Consider the following 20,170-nt stretch of genomic DNA (forward strand, 5'->3'; position numbering starts at 1 on the left):
ACCTTATACAGCTGCAACATAACCTCTCTGCTTTTAAACTCAATCCCTTTAGCAATGAAGGACAAAATTCCATTTGCCTTCCTAATTACTTGCTGTACCTGCAGACCAACCTTCAGCGATTCATGCACAAGGACACCCAGGTCCCTCTGCATAGCAGCATGCTGCAACTTTTTACCATTCAAGTAATAATCCTTTTTACTGTTACTCCTACCGAAATGAATTACTTCACATTTATTAACATTGTATTCCATCTGCCAGACCTTTGCCCACTCACTCAATGTATCTATGTTCCTCTGCAAAGTTTCACAGTCATCTGCACACTTTGCTCTGCCACTCATCTTAGTGTCATCTGCAAACTTTGACACCCTACACGTGGTCCCCAACTCCAAATCATCTATATAAATTGTAAATAATTGCGGTCCCAACACCGATCCCTGAGGCACACCACTAGTGACTGATTGCCACCCAGAATAGCACTCATTTATCCCCACTCTCTGCTTCCTGTTAGTCAACCAATCCTGTATCCATGCTAATACTTTGCCCCTAACGCCATGCATCCTTATCTTATGCAGCAGCCTCTTGTACGGCACCTTGTCGAAGGCCTTTTGGAAATCTAGGTACACCACATCCACTGGGTATCACAGTAAACTGTGCAGTTAACTATCCATCTGTATAGAAGAGTCAATTATATTTCCAAATACCCACTCAGAACTTATCGATTGTGAAAGTGGAGACTGCATTCATTCAGCAAAATATTTTCAATGGTCAAACTAATTGGTCGATCCAGCCAGGTCTGACAAGCCTAACATGGCCATTGTCTGACAGAGATGCACAGGAACCAGACCTGGTCATTTTGACAGGATTCCTCCCAAATGATGATGAATTTCATTGCTCCTGCTAGCACCCAAGGATTGCAGGACAGAGGTCTATCCTGGCGCAACGTGCAATGAAGTAACAACATTCAAACTCATTAGGTAATTTTATCTCCACCTTCGTCAGGTTTTAGGGCTCTTTGATTTCTGAGATAGAAGCAATGATTACAGATGAAAACTATGAATTTGTAATACAACTGAGGCCAAGCAATACAACAGTTTATCTAAAGGCTCTGGACTCTCAGACTTTCAAGGCTAATATTTTGACAAATAATAGGTGTCATACAGAACAAGCCACCTTAAAGAGCATGGCCTGCCAAAGGATGAAACAAGGAAATCCTTCATCTAGGGAATATGTGGCATTTAGCTGTGCCATTTTTAAAACTGCAAGATCACTATTAAGTTTTAAAAATTCAAAGATGATGGGGTGCATGTGCAATCAACAAAAAATGGATTATTGGAGCTACACAAGGAAGACATTTTCCCTCCTTTTTCAATCATTCCTTCATCATTTTGAAGAATTCATTTTCTGAATTTGCACAACTGGCTGTGGATAGCTTTGCAATCTGTAGGATACAATGTTTAATTTTTTTTTTCGTGTGTGTGTGTAGCTAATAGAAGCTCATTCCTTGTGTATTAACACTCTAGTATATCGGCATCATTTAAAAGCAGATCTGTACTTTCCTCAAAGTTGAATGTGAATACCATATATCAGAGAAAAGGATTGAACATATGAAACCTTTAAGCATGGATTCCTGTTTGTGTTCTCTTCCTGGATAACTGGCAGCTAAAGGCATTTAACCTCATGTAGCAAGTTGGCTGAGCTCAGCTCCAATTATACCAAAGGAAAGCTGAGCAGAACTCATTTAATCAGACTATTGAGGAGGCATTTTAACATTGGAACCAAAGTCTCTGGATGGTAATGGGTTTTAGGGTCAGACTTGAATATTGTCTGTAAGTGGGCACTTGATATTATTACCCTAAAACTACTAATAAGATGCTTTGTGAAAAAGGAGTACAATTACTTCTATGTCCAAAATGAGATTACTGTTCACAAATCTGAGATGAATGCACAAGCAGTTTTATTTATCAAACTGTATCAAGAAAACATTGTAATTGTTTAATGAGATTTGGATGCACTGACTGACTGAACCCTGTGACCTTTTTGGACACATCAGTTGAAGCAGACGCAGAATGCTTCAGCTAGAGCACAACAAATAAATAATGGAATACAATTTTTACTTTGCAAAACAACTCTCAGTAGAAAACAAGTGTTAATTGTAAGTACTTCATTGATAAAGGAAGAGGAGTGCTAATCCTATAGTGCCTAGCACATAATGCCATATCCTATGGTGCTATATAAGGTTTATTATCCTTGAGTACTGATAGAGAAATGAGGGAGGAACTGTGGAGAAGAACCACAAGCTAATTCTCCAACTCAAATGTTTGGGTTATGAGGAAAGACTGGAGAAACTGGAGCTGTTCAGTCTGGAAAGAAGCAGTTAAGAGGCAGTGCTATAGAGATGCACAGGATAGTTGCAGAAATAAAACAAAGAGCAGTACAGCACAGGAACAGGCCATTCGGCCCTCCAAGCCTGCGCCGATCTTGATGCCTGCCTAAACTAAAACCTTCTGCACTTCCGGGGTCTGTATCCCTCTATTCCCATCCTATTCATGTATTTGTCAAGATGCCTCTTAAATGTCTCTATGGTACCTGCATCCACCACCTCCCCCGGCAACAAGTTCCAGGCACTCACCACCCTCTGTGTAAAGAAATTCCCTCGCACATCCCCTCTAAACTTTGCCCCTCTCACCATAAACCTATGTCCCCTAGTAACTGACTCTTCCACCCTGGGAAAAAGCTTCTGACTATCCACTCTGTCCATGCCGCTTATAACTTTGTAAACCTCTATCATGTCGCCCCTCCACCTCCGTCGTTCCAGTGAAAACAATCCGAGTTTATCCAACCTCTCCTCATAGCTAATCCCCTCCAGACCAGGCAACATCCTGGTAAACCTCTTCTGTACCCTCTCCAAAGCCTCCACATCCTTCTGGTAGTGGAAAAGGAAATGGAAAAGGTAAATAGAAAAAATTACTTTTAATTATGTTGAAGAATAGAATAAGGTGACAGCAGTTCAATTTATTCAAAGAATGATCAACACATGACTCCCAAACAGAATATTAGAGGCATTAAACAATCTGAAAAAAGGAAAGACTGACATTTATATAGTGACTTTCACAACCTCAGGACATCCCAAAATGCTTTACAGCCAATGAAGTACTTTTAAGGTGTAGTCACTGTTGTAATGTTGGAAATGCAGCAGCCAATTTGCACACAGCAAGCTCTCATAAACAGGAATGTGATAATTGCCAGTTAATTTTTTTTAGTGATGTTTATTGAGAGATAAATACTGCCCAGGGAACTGCGGAAAACTGCCCTGCTCTTTGAATAGTGCCATGTGATATTTTATGTCCACCCGAGAGAGCAGACAGGGCCTCAATTTTAACATCTCCTCCGAAAGGTAGCACCTTTGACAGTGCAGCACTTCCTTAGTGTTGTGCTGGAGTGGCAGCTTCAATTTTTGTATTCAAATCTCTGGAGTGGGGCTTGAACCCACAACCTTCTGGGCTGGATTTTACCAGCCCTTTGGAGACGGGTTGAGAGACAGGAGTCCTCATAAAATAGCGTTGGGAGAAAAGCCCGATGTCTTCCTGCCACCATGGGATTTTCTCAGCAGTGAGAAACACAGCAGCACGGCCTCCAGCCGGGTCACAAATTATGCCTATGAAGTGCTCAATTAAAGACTTCTTCCCCAAAACACCAGCATTTTACCTGTGATGGGAGACCACAGTTGCAAGGGGAGAGCGCCACTACATGGCCCAGATAGGGATCCCCCGGTGGGAATGGCCACCCTGTGGCTGCGGCACCGTCGCTGGACGGTGCACCCCACCCCCCCACCCCCCCCACCCCGGCCCTTCCAGTTGCTAGGGCCTGCCTGCCTGGGCCCTGCACCATATGGGGTGTGTAAAATCAAGTGAGATGAGGGTGCTGTTCTGTAACCTACCCACCCCCGCTGCTATTTTACCAGAGGAGGGGGTGGTGGCAAATGGCCTGCCCACCCCAGACCATTTGAGGCCCTTAAGTGACCAATTAATTGCCACTTAAGGGCCTCCTCCCGCCACTGCTGGTATCTTGCCAGCAGCAGACAGGCACTTCACCTGAGGAGGCCACCCAAAATTTGTTGCACGTGGGATTTCGGTGACAGAGCGCGAAGGAGATGCTGCTTTTTGCCTCCAATACTTGTAAAGGTTTGGGTACACTTGTGGCAGTATGCATTTAAAATTCACTAATTCCTGACACAGGGTCAGAAGTTTGTTGCTGGTTGGTCCTGTTTGAACGTTGAGGCTGGAGCAATGGAAAGAGCTGTTTACAGCAGTATAGCCTGACTGGTGGATAAATCCTAAATCAGGACCCCTAGATGGTGTCAGCAACTCGAGATTGATGCAATTCATTTTTAATGAGGTCGCTATGGCAGGATGTGACTAGTGGAGTACCTCAAGGATCAGTGCTGAGGCCTCAGCTGTTTACAATCTATATTAATAACTTAGTCGAAGAGATTGAGAGTAAAGGTCTGCAAAGGACCCGAGCCCGAATGCTGGACCCGAAAGTGCGACCCAACCCGACGTGTCATCGGGTCCCGTTGGGTAGCAGGCCTTTACATCAGTACATGGGTAAAGGCCTGCTACCCGACCCGACCCCGACGGGACCCGACGACATGTGTCTGGTTCGGGTCGGGTCGCACTTCCGGGTCCGGCATTCGGGCTCTGGTCTGGTTTCCTTTGCAGACCTTTAACTGAGAATAATGTATCTAAGTTTGCTGATGATACAGAGCTAAGTGGGAATGTAAACTGTGAGGAGGGCACAAAGAGGCTGCAAAGAGATATAGACAGATTAAGTGAGTGGGCAACCCAGGTGGCAGTTGAAGTATAATGTGGGGAAGTGTGAGGTTATTCACATTGGCAGTAAGAATAGAAAAGCAGACTATTTTTTAAAAGGCGTAAAACTTGCAAATGTTGATGTTTGGAGGGATTTGAGTGTATTCGCACAAGGAACACAAAGTTAGCATGCAGGTACAACAAGCAATTAGGAAGGCAAATGGTATGTTGGCCTTTATTGCAAATGGACTAGAGTACAAGAATAAGAAAGTCTTGCTACAATTGTACTGTGCTGTGGTGAGACCACACCTGGAGTATTGTTTGCAGTTTTGGTCTCCATATCTAAGGAAGGATATGTTTACCTTGGAGGCGGTACAGTGAAGGTTCACTAGATTGGTTCCTAGGATGAGAGAGTTGCCCTATGGTAGGCTGATTAAATTCTGTCTATAGTCTCTGGCGTTTGGAAGAATGAGAGCTGATCTCTCAAAATATTAAGGGGAACAAATAGGGTAGACAGAGAGAAATTATTGTCTCTATTTGGGGAATCAAGGACGAGAGGGCATAGTCTAAAAATTAGAGCTAGACTTTTCAGGTGTGAAATAGGGAAACACTTTTATGCACAAAGACTGGTAAATATTTGGACCTCTCCTGCACAAACAGCACTTGATGCTCGATCAATTGTTAATTTTAAATCTGAGATTGATAGATTTTGTTATCCAAAGGTATTCAGGGATACTGGGCAAAGATGGGCTGCAGATCAGCCATGATCTCATTGGGTGACAGAAAAGGATTGAAAGGTTAAATAGTCGACTCCTGTTCCAATGTTCCTAGCGAGCTTTTGATTTTAATTGCACAAGTGGAGGTCATTTCCAACTAAAGTCCATACAAATCTCTCAGGAAGTTTTTGGGGGTACAAGACCAACATTTCCATTTTAATCCAGACTTTTTGTTTTTTTTGTGATAAGACTGACTCCTAATAGAATCCCCTTGCCTTTTCCTGGAATGCAGGAAGTGAAGAAAGAACAGAACTGGAACTGTATAAAACACTAGTTAGGCTAAGCTGGAGTTCTGGCCACTGCACTATAGGAAAACTGTGCTTGCATTAGACGGTACAGGGGAGATTTATGAGGATGTTGCCTGGACTGAAGAATTTTAGTTATGAGCAAAGATTGGATAGGCTAGTGTTATTTTCTTTGGAACAGAGAAGGCTGAAGGGAGACCTAATTGAAGTTTATAAATTGGGTCTATATTTGCTGGAGTTTAGAAGAATGAGAGGTGATCTTGTTGAAAAATACAAGATTCTGAAGGGGCTTGACAGGGTAGACACTGAGAGATTGTTTCCCCTGGTTGGGGAATTCGAGAACATGGGGGCACAGTCTCAGGATAAGGGGCTGATCATTTAGGACTGAGATGAAGATAAATTTCTTCACTCAAAGGGTTGTAAATCTTTAGATTTCTCTACCCCAGAGGGTTGTGGATGCTCCATCGTTGAATGTATTTAAGGCTGAGATGGACAGATTTTTGGTGTCTCAGAATAAGGGATATGGGGAGTGGGCAGGAAAGTGGAGTTGATGCTGAAGATCAGCTGTGATTGTATTGAGTGGCGGAGCAGGCACGACAGGCTGAATGGTCTACTCCTGCTCCTATTTTTTATGTTCTTATAAAATTATGGAGGGTCTGGATAGAGTGGATAGGACGGCCCTATTCCCCTCAGTCCATAACCAGGGGACATAGATTTAGGGTAAGAGGTAGGAGGCTCAGAGAGGATTGGAAGGGAAATGTTTTCACCCAGTGGATGGTAGGGATCTGGGAATCACTGTTTGAAAGGGTGGTAGAGGCAGAAACCCTCAACATTTAAAAAGTACTTGGATATGCATTTGAAGTGCAATAACCTACAAAGTTAAGGGCCAAAAGCTAGAAAGTGGAATTAAATTGGATGACTCGTTGACGGCCAATGCAGACACGATGGGCCGAATTGCTTCCTTTCCGTGCTGTAAATTTCTATGATTCTATGATTCAGTTCAGTCAGCATCCCACAGCTAATGGCATTCTAAAAGTGCCAGCCCTCCAGTACTGCATCCAAGTGGGCATTATTCATGTGCGTGTATGCACCAGGAAATACTCACTAAATTTTTTTCCTCCAAGCTATGAATTATCCCGGTATTAAAATTGGCTGCAAATTATATGTTACAGAGTCATATTATAGAAACTGTCTTATTTTCATTGCAGTAGATTTCATCACCAATTTTGCATAGGACAGCCAGCTCAATATCTACCACAATAATAAAAGCAAAATACTGCGGATGCTGGAAATCTGAAACAAAAACAAGAAATGCTGGAGTCACTCAGCAGGTCTGGCAGCATCTGTGGAAAGAGACTGGAGTTCCGAAGAAGGGTCACTGACCCGAAACGTTAACTCTGCTTCTCTTTCCACAGATGCTGCCAGACCTGCTGAGTGACTCCAGCATTTCTTGTTTTTGTTTCAATATCTACCACAATGGCTCAATCAATGAATTATGCAAAAAAGAAGTCTTGGACCAATCTGACAATCATTCCCGGCCTGAAGAGAGATGATTGCCTTTTGGCTTCATAGATTGTTGTCCTGTAGGTTGTGAAATGGCCAAGGAGCCCAACTAGCTACAAGACCAGGCCAGCCCAATGTTTTGATCTGATGATCCAGGTTATTTAGAAGGGAATGTTCGACAGAGTCCAGAAGAAACAGCAACTGGGAAAGGAATACCGTCATTGATGCAATTATAGAGCAGTGCCCTTACTGTACATGCTAATATTAGCAGCAAACAATTCACTCACTGTCTGTGATTCCACTAAGTTTGCAGCTTGAAACCTTACAATTGATCTTTCTACATCTCCTAAAGTTGCATTCCATTAATAATTTAAGGCTCCAAATGATCTTTTACAGGGTGTTGCAGCCTGTTGATGTGATTTTCATATAAATATTGATTATATACCCTCGCCAGTACAGCCAAAATATATTAGTCTTTCATTATTCATTTGTATCATTTGTTTGATGGGATTCTCATCTTGTTTTTATCACCTATTCATCACCTGCTTGGTTTGATGACTGGGTATGCAGCCTATTCTTGGACTGAACTGTGCCCTCTGTACCTGACTGCTTTGAAGTATTGCCCACGTGTGACTGTCCCTCTGAGTATCATCTGCAGCCCTTTAAGATATTGAGTGAAGTCAAATCCAAAATTTCGCTCTGCTTTTAGTGGAAGAAGGTCACATTTGCCCACTGTAACTTTGCATCTTCAAATCCAGCTATAATGTTGAATTAATGGTATTTGGTGTGGGCATAAGACCAAACAATCTGAAACTGCATTAGTATTCCTTATCGATATAAACTAATCTAATATTCTTTGCCCCTTAACTATAAACCTTGGATGTAAAGGACAGTACTTATGGAAGTTGCTGGGGATTCCAAAGCCCCTACTGAATAGTATCGGGGCCAGTGAGCATATTTATCTTATGCCCCCAGCCAACACATAGAGAAAATTATACTATTTAATGTAGCTGAAGCCAGAGGAACCACTTACAGAGTTTCAATTTACCTAATCAGATTAGGGTGGCTATAAGGTTTAGAATAGGGATGTCCACTCTACTCAACAAATGTATAGAGTATAAAGCTCCAGTCTATGGTATTTAATGGATAGAATAGGTACCTCCATTCTAAAAGGCCTAGATTATGTCGGATATGATTTCACCTTTCCCTAATCAGTAGATCCAGAGGACACGGCCTGCACTCAAAAGGAGGTAAATTCAAAACTAAAAGCTGCGGAAATGATATTTCAGTGAGTGAGTGGTTAATCTATGGAACAAACTCCCTAGAAACTCAGCAAGCAGTTGGCGTTAATTGATTCAGATGCAAATAGATAGAGATCTTTCAGGAATAACACCTTGGGCTGCGATATATGAGTGCTTTGAGACATAGTGTGGTATGTCCAGTGATTTTGGACCCATGGTTCCCAAAGATCTCCACCAGTAGGCCCTCCATTTGTACCAGTGCAACAAGTTCATGTTTTTATGAGATTCTCCTGATGCGACTAGATTGGCTAAACTGATTACAGACAACTTTGTAAAGCAGATGCAGTTGCAAACCTGTTGTGACATGCAAAGAGAAACGTGACACAGTGCAGCATTAACTTTTTTTTATTCGTTTTCGGATTTGAGTGTTGCTGACAAGCCCAGCATTTATTATCCATCCCCAAATGCCCATGAGAAGGTGGTGGTGAGTCACCTTCTTAAGCCGCTGCAGTCCATCTGGTGTGGGTACACCCACAGTACTGTTGGGGAGGAATTTCCAGGCTTTTGACCCAGTGACAATGGAGGGATGGTGATATAGTTCCAAGACAGGATGGTGACTTGCAGGGGAGCTTGCACTCGAAAAAGACAGAAAGCTGTCAGAGCTGCTGGAGTTAGCGAGATCGCTATCTCTTTCAGAGTCCAGAGCTGCTGAAATTGAGGCTGCCAACAGCAACTGCCACACCTCAAACTCAACTCCTGTGAACAGTGTTTACCACTCATGTGCCAGGCAACACCTCCAAAGCAATGACCGCAATCTCGCAAACAGGATAATGACTTGTTCAGGCAATGTTTCCACTGTGGCAGTACTTATCCATGCCAGACAGTATGTCCTGCTGCTGGAAAGCAGTGTAAAGCTCGTGGGTAACTCAACCATTTTGCTGGCATTCGCCACTCATCAGAAAATCAACTGTTAAGATGAATACTACCAACAGAGTGCCACATGTGCATAGCACACCAAAAGGGCAAGAGAATGTAGCCAATGTAGAGAAAGATGACCCTGAATATACTTTCATGCTCCCTTGGGACTTTTTATTATGTTAATGTGGAGGCTTCAGTATGGGAGAAGGTTGCATAGACGTCAGCCAGGTTTCCGTTAGTGTCACGATGTCGATGTAATCATCCACAATAAGGACATTGATGGCAAGGGCCTTGTTTGCAAGTGAATGAGCATTCTCCAGGGAGGTGTGGAGAGGGCTGGTTAACTGTTGATTTGCTGTCAGAGTCCTAGGTAGGAGGGGTGAGCGGGACAGGAAGGAGGTAAGCAAGATTAATGGGCTTGCTGGGTGGGAAGGTCAGAGAGAGAGGAAGATGGGTTTCCAGTTCATAAGGAGGCAGTGCCGAGTGCCTCAATGGGCTTTGAAGAATGTCAAGAAAGGCATAGTGGGAAGCAGTGGGCTCATCCAGAAGGTTATCATGTGGGGCTATGGCAGGAGGATAATAAAGTCGAGGGATAGGGAAGGGTTGGGGTGTGGATTTGGAGGGATTAACAAAGCACCCAAGAGGGGAGAAATGAAAGGAGGTATGATTGGGTAACAGCAGAGGGAGAATACAAGAGACAGGGACGAGAGGGGAAAAAAGGGAAAGAAGGGAGGTAGAAATAAGGGGCTTGGGTCCAGAGCAGCAGACAAAATGCGCATGCAAGTGGATACAGAGGAAATTTAGGCATGACAGTGGCGCAGTGGTTAGCACCGCAGCCTCACAGCTCCAGCGACCTGGGTTCAATTCTGGGTACTGCCTGTGTGGAGTTTGCAAGTTCTCCCTGTGTCTGCGTGGGTTTCCTCCAGGTGCTCAGGTTTCCTCCCACATGCCAAAGACTTGCAGGTTGATAGGTTAATTGGCCATTATAAATTGCCCCTGGTATAGGTAGGTGGTAGGGAAATATAGGAACAGGTGGGGATGTGGCAGGAATATGGGATTAGTGTAGGATTAGTATAAATGGGTGGTTGATGGTCGGCACAGACTCGGTGGGCTGAAGGGCCTGTTTCAGTGCTGTATCTCTAAACATGACAAAGATTTCTAGACACAAATCACCCAGTTGCAACCATTAGATTCCTGCTTGCAATTTTACTCTTACAATTCCATTATCTTATAGAGATAATTTATCAATGTTTTGCTTCCAGTGGGGAGCCTTAGCTACTGAAAGTCTTCTCACCCACTGCTGCGTCTGGTGACACATGAGGCAATGCAATTTTTCCAATGCTTTTAAATCATGGTTTGTTTCCTGAACAAAGGCCCCTTTTTATGTGGACAAATCTGACCCGGGGCAATGACATTTTTTATTCGTTTGGGGGATGTCGGCGTCGCTGGCTATGCCAGCATTTATTGCCTAACCCTAATTGCCCTTGAGAAGATGGTGGTGAGCTGCGCTCTTGAACAGCTGCAGTCCATGTGGGGTAGGTCTCCCTACAGTGCTGTTAGGAAGGGAGTTCAAGGATTTTGACCCAGCGACAATGAAGGAATGGTGATATAGATCCAAGACAGGATGGTGTGTGCCTTGGAGGGGAACTTGCAGGTTTTGGTGTTCCCACACATCTGATGCCCTTGTCCTTCTAGGTGGTAGAGGTCGTGGGTTTGGAAGGTGCTGTTGAAGGAGCCTTGGTGAGTTGCAGCAGTGCATCGTGTAGATGGTACACACTGCTGCCACTGTGCGTCAGTGGTGGTGGTGGGAGTGAATGTTGAAGGTGGTGGATGGTGTGCCAATCAAGCGGGCTGCTTTGTCCAGGATGGTGTCAAGCCTCTTGAGTGTTGTTGGAGCTGCACCCATCCAGGCAAGTGGAGAGTATTCCATCACACTCCTGACTTGTGCCTTGTAGATGGTGGACAGGCATCGGGGAGACAGGAGGTGAGTTACTCGCCGCAGGATTCCAAGCCTATTCCAGTTCAGTTTCTGGTCAATGGTGACCCCAGGATGTTGATAATGGGGGATTCTGCAATGGCAATGCCATTGAACATCAAGGGGTGATGGTTAGATTCTCTCCTGTTTTAGATGGTCATTGCCTGGCACTTGTTTGGCACGAAATTTACTTGCCACTTTTCAACCCAAGCCTGGATGCTGCACAGATCTTGCTGCATGTGGACACGGGCTACTTCAGAATCTGAGGAGTCGCAAATGGTGCTGAACATCATGCAATCATCAGCGAACATCCCCGCTTCTGACATTATGATGGAGGGAAGGTCATTGATGAAGCAGCTGAAGGTGGTTGGGCCTAGGACATTACCCTGAGGAACTCCAGCAGTAATGTCCTGGGACTAAGATGATTGATCTCCAACAACCACAACCATCTTCCTTTGCGCTAGGTATGACTCCAACCAGCAGAGAGTTTTCCCCCTGATTCCCATTGACTCCAGTTTTGCTAGGGCTCCTTGATGCCATACTCAGTCAAATGCTGCCTTGATGTCCAGGGCAATCATTCTCACCTCACCTCTTGGGTTCAGCTCTTTTGTCCATGTTTGGACAATGGCTGTAATGAGGTCAGGAGCTGAGTGACCCTGGTGGAACCCAAAGTGAACGTCAGTGAGCAGGTTATTGCTGAGCAAGTGTCGCTTGTTGGCACTGTCGATGACACCTTCCATCACTTTACTGATGATCGGGAGTAGATTGATAGGGCAGTGATTGGCCACATTGTATCTGTCCTGCTTTTTGTGCACAGGACATACCTGGTCAATTTTCCACATTGTCGGGTAGATGCCCGAATTGTAGCTTGACCAGGGGCACAGCTAGTTCTGGAGCACAAGTCTTCAGTATTATTGCTGGAATGTTGTCAGGGCCCACATCCTTTGCAGTATCCAATGCCCTCAGCCGTTTCTTGATATTACATGGAGTGAATCAGATTGGCTGAAGACTGGCATCTGTGATACTGGGTACCTCAGGAGGAGGCCGCGATAGATCATTCACTCGGCACCTCTGGCTGAAGATGGATGCAAATGCTTCAGCCTTCTTTTTTGCACTGATATGCTGGGCTCCCCCATCACTGAGGATGGGGATGTTTGTGGAGCTTCTCCTGTCAGTTATTGAATTGTCCACCACCATTCAATACTGGATATGGATGGACTGCAGAGCTTAGATCTGATCCGTTGCTTGTGAGATTGTTTAGCCCCGTCTAATGCCTGCTGTTTAGCATGCAAGTAGTCCTATCTTGTAGCTTCACCAGGCTGACACCCCATTTGAGGTATGCCTGGTGCTGCTCCTGGCATGCCCTCCTGCACTCTTCATTGAACCAGGGTTGGTCCTTGGCTTGATGGTGATGATAGAGTTGGGAATATGCCGGGCCATGAAGTTACAGATTGTGGTTGAATACAATTCTGCTGCTGCTGATGGCCCACAACGTCTCATGGATGCCCAGTTTTGAGTTGTTAGATCTGTTCGAAATCTATCCCATTTAGCACGGCAGTAGTGCCACACAGCACGATGGTGGGTACCCTCAGTGTTAAGATAGGACTTCGTCTCCACAAGGACTGTGTGGTGGTCACTCCTAACAATACTATCATGGACAGATGCATCTGTGACAGGCAAATTGGTGAGGACGAGGTCAAGCATATTTTTCCTTCTTGTTGGATCCGTCACCACCTGCTGCGGACCCTGTCTAGCAGCTATGTCCTTTAGGACTCAGCCAGCTCGGTCAGTCATGGTACTTCTGAGCCACTCTTGCTGATGGACATTGATGACCCCACCCAGAGTACATTTTTGTACTTGCTACCCTCAGTGCTTCTTCCAATTGCTGTTCGACATTGAGAGGCACTGATTCATCAGCTGGTGGGGTGGTGGTAGGTGGTAATCAGTAGGAGGTTTTCTTGTTTGACCTGATCCCATGAAACTTCATGGGTTCCGGAATCAATGTTGAGGACTCCCAGGGCAACACCCTCCCGACTGTATGCCACTGTACTGCCATCTCTAGTGGGTCTGTCCTGCCAGTTGGACAGGACATACCCAGGGATGGACTATATGTGATTGGGGAGGGGTGGGTTCACACTCTGCCCCCATCAGACACGGGAAAACCACTGGGTGCCAAACCAGTATGCAGAGACCAGAACCCACGTCTCCACCATCCGGGCTGTCAGGAGTGGACCTCCCTCCCCACCTGTTGGTAATGCATATGGAAAATTTGAATATGATCCGCCCATATTTTCTGACCATTTCCAATACAGATTTTTGGCTCTCGCCCAGGGATACGAAGTTGGGAAATTGCCACTTAAATATAAATCATCTGATCCATTTGTTTAGATTCCAGCATGTAATGTTCTTCGAGCTATGGATAAAACTCTGCACACAACCACCTTGATTAAATTCTATCCATAACTTACTCCAACGTAAGAAAGCTTGCATCATATTTTGTTACATTTATTGCACATCATGGTAGTGAGTGAGAGTCCCGGCAAGAGGTCATTTACTACTTCGCTGCAGCATTTCCTACCTTTATTCCTGTTTGGGTGGATTATGTTGAAAGTGTAAAGATTGATCACTGCATGGCAGATTGTTCACGTGTACATAACTCACTATCTGAAGGAGTTTTAAATGTGTGTTCCTCACTAACTGAAGGAGTTTGTAACATGCACATGTCTGACAGTATGAGGACAGCACTGAGAATGGATAGTTCGATGAGAAGAAATGGAAGTGGATAGTTTGATGAAAGCAACTGGAACTGGGAGTGGAAAGTTTCATACAGGTAACTGGGAGTGGACAGTTTAATGAATGGACCTGGAACTGGACAATTGGAGAATGGAACTGGAAGTGGATAATTTGTTGAGAGGTACTGGGTGTGGACAGTTGACGAGTGGAACAGAAGGGGACAGCTTGATACAGGAAACTGGGAGTGGGCAATTTGATACAGGGAACTGGGAGTGGGCAGTTTGACGAATGGAACTGGGAGAGCACAGTGTGATGAATGGAACTGGGAGAGGACAATGTGATGAATGGAACTGCGGGTGGACAATGTGACGAATGGAACTGGGAGTCAACAGTTGGATGAATGGAAATGGAAGTGCACCATTTCGTGAATGAAAATGGGAGTGGACACTTTGATATAGGGAACTGGGAGTGGACAGTTTGGTGAATGAAAATGGGAGTGGACTATTTTATGAGAGGAACTGGGTGTGTAGTGTTTGATGAATGGACGTGGGAGTGGACAGTTTGATGAATGCACCTGGGAGTGGACATTTTGAAGAACGGATCCGGGAGAGGCCAATTTGATGAATAGAACAGGGAGAGGGCAGTTTCATACAGGTAACTGGGAGTGGAAAGTTTGATGAATGGAAATTGGCAGGGGACGATTTAATGAATGCATCTGGAGTGGACAGTTTGATGAATGGAACTGGCAGTGGACAATTTAAGGAATGCAACTGGGAGTGGACAGTTTGACGAATGGCACTGGGAGTGGATAGTTTGACAAATGGACCTGGGAATGGACAGTTGGATGAATGGAAATGGGAGTGGACAGTTGGATGAATGGAAGTGGGAGTGGACAGTTGGATGAATGGAACTGGGAGTGGACAGTTTGGTGAATGGAACTGGGAGTGGACTTTGGTGAATGGAAGTGGGAGTGGACTGTTTGGTGAATGGAACTGGGAGTGGACAGTTTGATGAATGGACCTGGGTGTGGACAGTTTGATGATTGGACCTGGGAGTGGACAGTTTGATGAATGGAACTGGGAGGGGACAGTTGGATGAATGGAACTGGGAGTGGACAGTTGGATGAATGGAACTGGGAGTGCACAGTTGGATGAATGGAACTGCGAGTGGACAGTTTGATGAATGGACTTGGGAGTGGACAGTTTGATGATTGGACCTGGGAGTGGACAGTTGGATGAATGGACCTGGGAGTGGACAGTTGGATGAATGGACCTGCGAGTGGAAACTTTGATGAATGGAACTGGACTGGACAGTTGGATGAATGGAACTGGGAGTGCACAGTTGGATGAATGGACCTGGGAGTGGACCGTTGGATGAATGGACCTGGGAGTGCGCAGTTGGATGAATAGAACTGGGACTGCATAGGTGGATGAATGGAACTGGGAGTGCACAGTTGAATGAATGGAAATGGAAGTGCACCATTTGGTGAATAAATATGGGAGTGGACACTTTCATACAGGGAACTGGGAGTGGACAGTTTGGTGAATGGATGTGGTATGGGCAATTTGATGAATGGACATGGAAGTGGACAGTTTGATGAATGCACCTGGGCGTGGATAGTTTGATGAAGGGAACTGGGAGTGCACAGTTGGATGAATGGAACTGAGAGTGCACAGTTGAATGAATGGAAATGGAAGTGCACCATTTGGTGAATAAATATGGGAGTGGACACTTTCATACAGGGAACTGGGAGTGGACAGTTTGGAGAATGGATGTGGTAGTGGGCAATTTGATGAATGGACATGGGAGTGGACAGTTTGATGAATGCACCTGGGCATGGACAGTTTGATGAATGGAACTGGGAGTGCACAGTTGGATGAATGGAACTGGGAGTGCACAGTTGGATGAATGGAACTGGGAGTGCACAGTTGGATGAATGGAAGTTACAGTGGACAGTTGGATGAATGGATGTGGGAGTGGACAGTGGATGAATGGAAGTGGGAGTGGACAGTTGGATGAATGGAAATGGAAGTGCACCATTTGGTGAATGAAAATGGGAGTGGACACTTTCATACAGGGTACTGGGAGTGGACAGTTTGGAGAATGGATGTGGTAGTGGGCAATTTGATGAATGCACCTGGGCGTGGACAGTTGGATGAATGGAACTGGGAGTGGACAGTTGGATGAATGGAACTGGGAGTGCACAGTTGGATTAATGGAAGTGGGAGTGGACAGTTTGATGAATGGAAGTGGGAGAGGACAGTTGTATGAATGGAAGTGGGAGTGGACAGTTGGATGAATGGAAGTGGGAGTGCACAGTTGGATGAATGGAACTGGGAGTGCATAGTTGGATGAATGGACCTCGGAGTGGATAGTTGGATGAATGGACATGGGAATGGACAGTTTGATGAATGGAACTGGGAGTGGACACTTTGATGAAAGGAACTGGGAGTGGACACTTTGATGGATGCATCTGACAGCGGATAGTTTCATACAGGGAACTGGGACTGTAAAGTTTGATGAATGGTACTGGGAGTGGACAGTTTGCTGAATGGAACTGGGAGTGGACAATTTGCTGAACGCACCTGGGAGTGCACAGTTTGATGAATGGAACTGGGAATGCACAGTTTGATGAATGGAACTTGCAGTGCACAGTTGGATGAATGGAACTTGCAGTGCACAGTTGGATGAATGGAACTGGGAGTGCACAGTTGGATGAATGGAACTGGAAATGCACAGTTGGATGAATAGAATTGGGAGTGCAGTGTTGGATGAATGGAACTGGGAGTGCACAGTTGGATGAATGGAACAGGGAGAGGGCAGTTTGGCGAATGGAAATGGGAGTGGGCAATATTATGAATAGAACTGGGAGTGGGCTGTTTGACGAATGGAACTGGGAGTGGACAGTTTGGTGAATGGAACTGGGAGTGGACACTTTGATGGATGCATCTGACAGCAGATAGTTTCATACAGGGAACTGGGACTGTAAAGTTTGATGAATGGTACTGGGAGTGGACAGTTTGCTGAATGGAACTGGGAGTGGACAATTTGCTGAACGCACCTGGGAGTGCACAGTTTGATGAATGGAACTGGGAATGCACAGTTTGATGAATGGAACTTGCAGTGCACAGTTGGATGAATGGAACTTGCAGTGCACAGTTGGATGAATGGAACTGGGAGTGCACAGTTGGATGAATGGAACTGGAAATGCACAGTTGGATGAATGGAATTGGGAGTGCAGTGTTGGATGAATGGAACTGGGAGTGCACAGTTGGATGAATGGAACAGGGAGAGGGCAGTTTGGCGAATGGAAATGGGAGTAGGCAATATTATGAATAGAACTGGGAGTGGGCTGTTTGACGAATGGAACTGGGAGTGGACAGTTTGGTGAATGGAACTGGGAGTGGACAGTTTGGTGAATGAAACTGGGAGTGGACAGTTTGGTGAATGGAACTGGGAGTGGATAGTTTGGTGAATGGAACTTGGCGTGGACAGTTTGACCAATGAAACTGGGAGTGCACAGTTTGATGAATGAAACTGGGAGTGGACAGTTTGGTGAATGGAACTGGGAGTGGATAGTTTGGTGAATGGAACTTGGCGTGGACAGTTTGACCAATGAAGCTGGGAGTGCACAGTTTGATGAATGGAACTGGGAGTGCACAGTATGATGAACGGAACTGGGAGTGCACAGTTTGACGAACGGAACTGTGAGTGGACAGTTTGGTGAACGGAACTGGGAGTGGAACGTTTGGTGAACGGAACTGGGAATGGACAGTTTGCTGAACAGAACTGGGAGTGGCCGCTTTGATGAATGCATCAGAGAGCGGATAGTTTCATACTGGGAACTGGGAGTGGAAAGTTTGATGAATGGATCGGGCAGTGGACACTTTGACGAATGGAACTGGGAGTGCGCAGTTGGATGAATGGAACTGGGGGTGCGCAGTTGGATGAATGGCACTGGGAGTGCACAGTTGGATGAATGGCACTGGGAGCACACAGTTGGATGAATGGAACTGCGAGTGCACAGTTGGATGAATGGAACTGTGAGTGCACAGTTGGATGAATGGAACTGGGAGTGCCGAGTTGGATGAATGGAACTGGGAGTACGCTGTTGGATGAATGGAACTGGGAGTGCACAGTTAGATGAATGGACCTGGGCTTGGACAGTTTGATGAATGCACCCGGGCTTGGACAGTATGATGATTGCACCTGGGCGTGGACAGTTTGATGAATGGATCTGGGAAATGGCAATTTGATGAATGGAACAGGGAGAGGGCAGTTTGGCGAATGGAAATGGGAGTGGACAGTTTGACAAATGGAACTGGGAGTGGGCAATATTATGAATGGAACTGGGAGTGGGCAGTTTGATGAGTGGAACTGGGAGTGGATAGTTTGAAAGGAAATGGGAGTCGACAGGTTGATACAGTGAACTGGGAGTGGACGGATTGGTGAATGGAACTGGGAGTGGACAGTTTGGTGAATGGAACTGGGAGTGGACATTTTGGTGAATGGAACTGGGAGTGAACAGTTTGGTGAATGGAACTGGGCATGGACAGTTTGACGAATGAAACTGGGAGTGCACAGTTTGATGAATGGAACTGGGAGTGCACAGTTTGACGAACGGAACTGGGAGTGCACAGTTTGACGAACGGAACTGGGAGTGCACAGTTTGTCGAACGGAACTGGGAGTGGACAGTTTGACAAACGGAACTGGAAGTGGACAGTTTGACGAACGGAACTGGGAGTGGACAGTTTGATGAAAGGAACTGGTAGTGGCCGCTTTGATGAATACATCTGAGAGCGGATAGTTTCATACTGGGAACTGGGAGTGGAAAGTTTGATGAATGGATCAGGCAGTGGACACTTTGACGAATGGAACTGGGAGTGGACACTTTCATGAATGGAACAGGGATTGGACTGTTGGATGAATGTAACTGGGAGTGCACAGTTGAATGAATGGAAATGGAAGTGCACCATTTGTTGAATGAAAATGGGAGTGGAAAGTTTGATCCAGGGAACTGTAGTGGACAGTTCGGTAAATGAAAATGGAAGTGGACAGTTTGGTGAATGAAAATGGAAGTAGACAGTTTGATGAGTGGACGTGGGAGTGGACAGTTGGATGAATGGAACTGGGAGTGTGCAGTTGGATGAATGGAACTGGGAGTGCGCAATTGGATGAAGGGAACTGGGAGTGCGCAGTTAGTTGAATGGAACAGGGAGTGCGCAGTTGGATGAATGGAACTGGGAGTGCGCAGTTGGATGAATGGAACTGGGAGTGCACAGTTGGATTAATGGAAGTGGGAGTGGACAGTTTGATGAATGGAAGTGGGAGAGGACAGTTGTATGAATGGAAGTGGGAGTGGACAGTTGGATGAATGGAAGTGGGAGTGCACAGTTGGATGAATGGAACTGGGAGTGCATAGTTGGATGAATGGACCTCGGAGTGGATAGTTGGATGAATGGACATGGGAATGGACAGTTTGATGAATGGAACTGGGAGTGGACACTTTGATGAAAGGAACTGGGAGTGGACACTTTGATGGATGCATCTGACAGCGGATAGTTTCATACAGGGAACTGGGACTGTAAAGTTTGATGAATGGTACTGGGAGTGGACAGTTTGCTGAATGGAACTGGGAGTGGACAATTTGCTGAACGCACCTGGGAGTGCACAGTTTGATGAATGGAACTGGGAATGCACAGTTTGATGAATGGAACTTGCAGTGCACAGTTGGATGAATGGAACTTGCAGTGCACAGTTGGATGAATGGAACTGGGAGTGCACAGTTGGATGAATGGAACTGGAAATGCACAGTTGGATGAATAGAATTGGGAGTGCAGTGTTGGATGAATGGAACTGGGAGTGCACAGTTGGATGAATGGAACAGGGAGAGGGCAGTTTGGCGAATGGAAATGGGAGTGGGCAATATTATGAATAGAACTGGGAGTGGGCTGTTTGACGAATGGAACT

Source organism: Heterodontus francisci, chromosome 17 (assembly GCF_036365525.1).
Source record: "Heterodontus francisci isolate sHetFra1 chromosome 17, sHetFra1.hap1, whole genome shotgun sequence".
NCBI classification, from domain to species: domain Eukaryota; kingdom Metazoa; phylum Chordata; class Chondrichthyes; order Heterodontiformes; family Heterodontidae; genus Heterodontus; species Heterodontus francisci.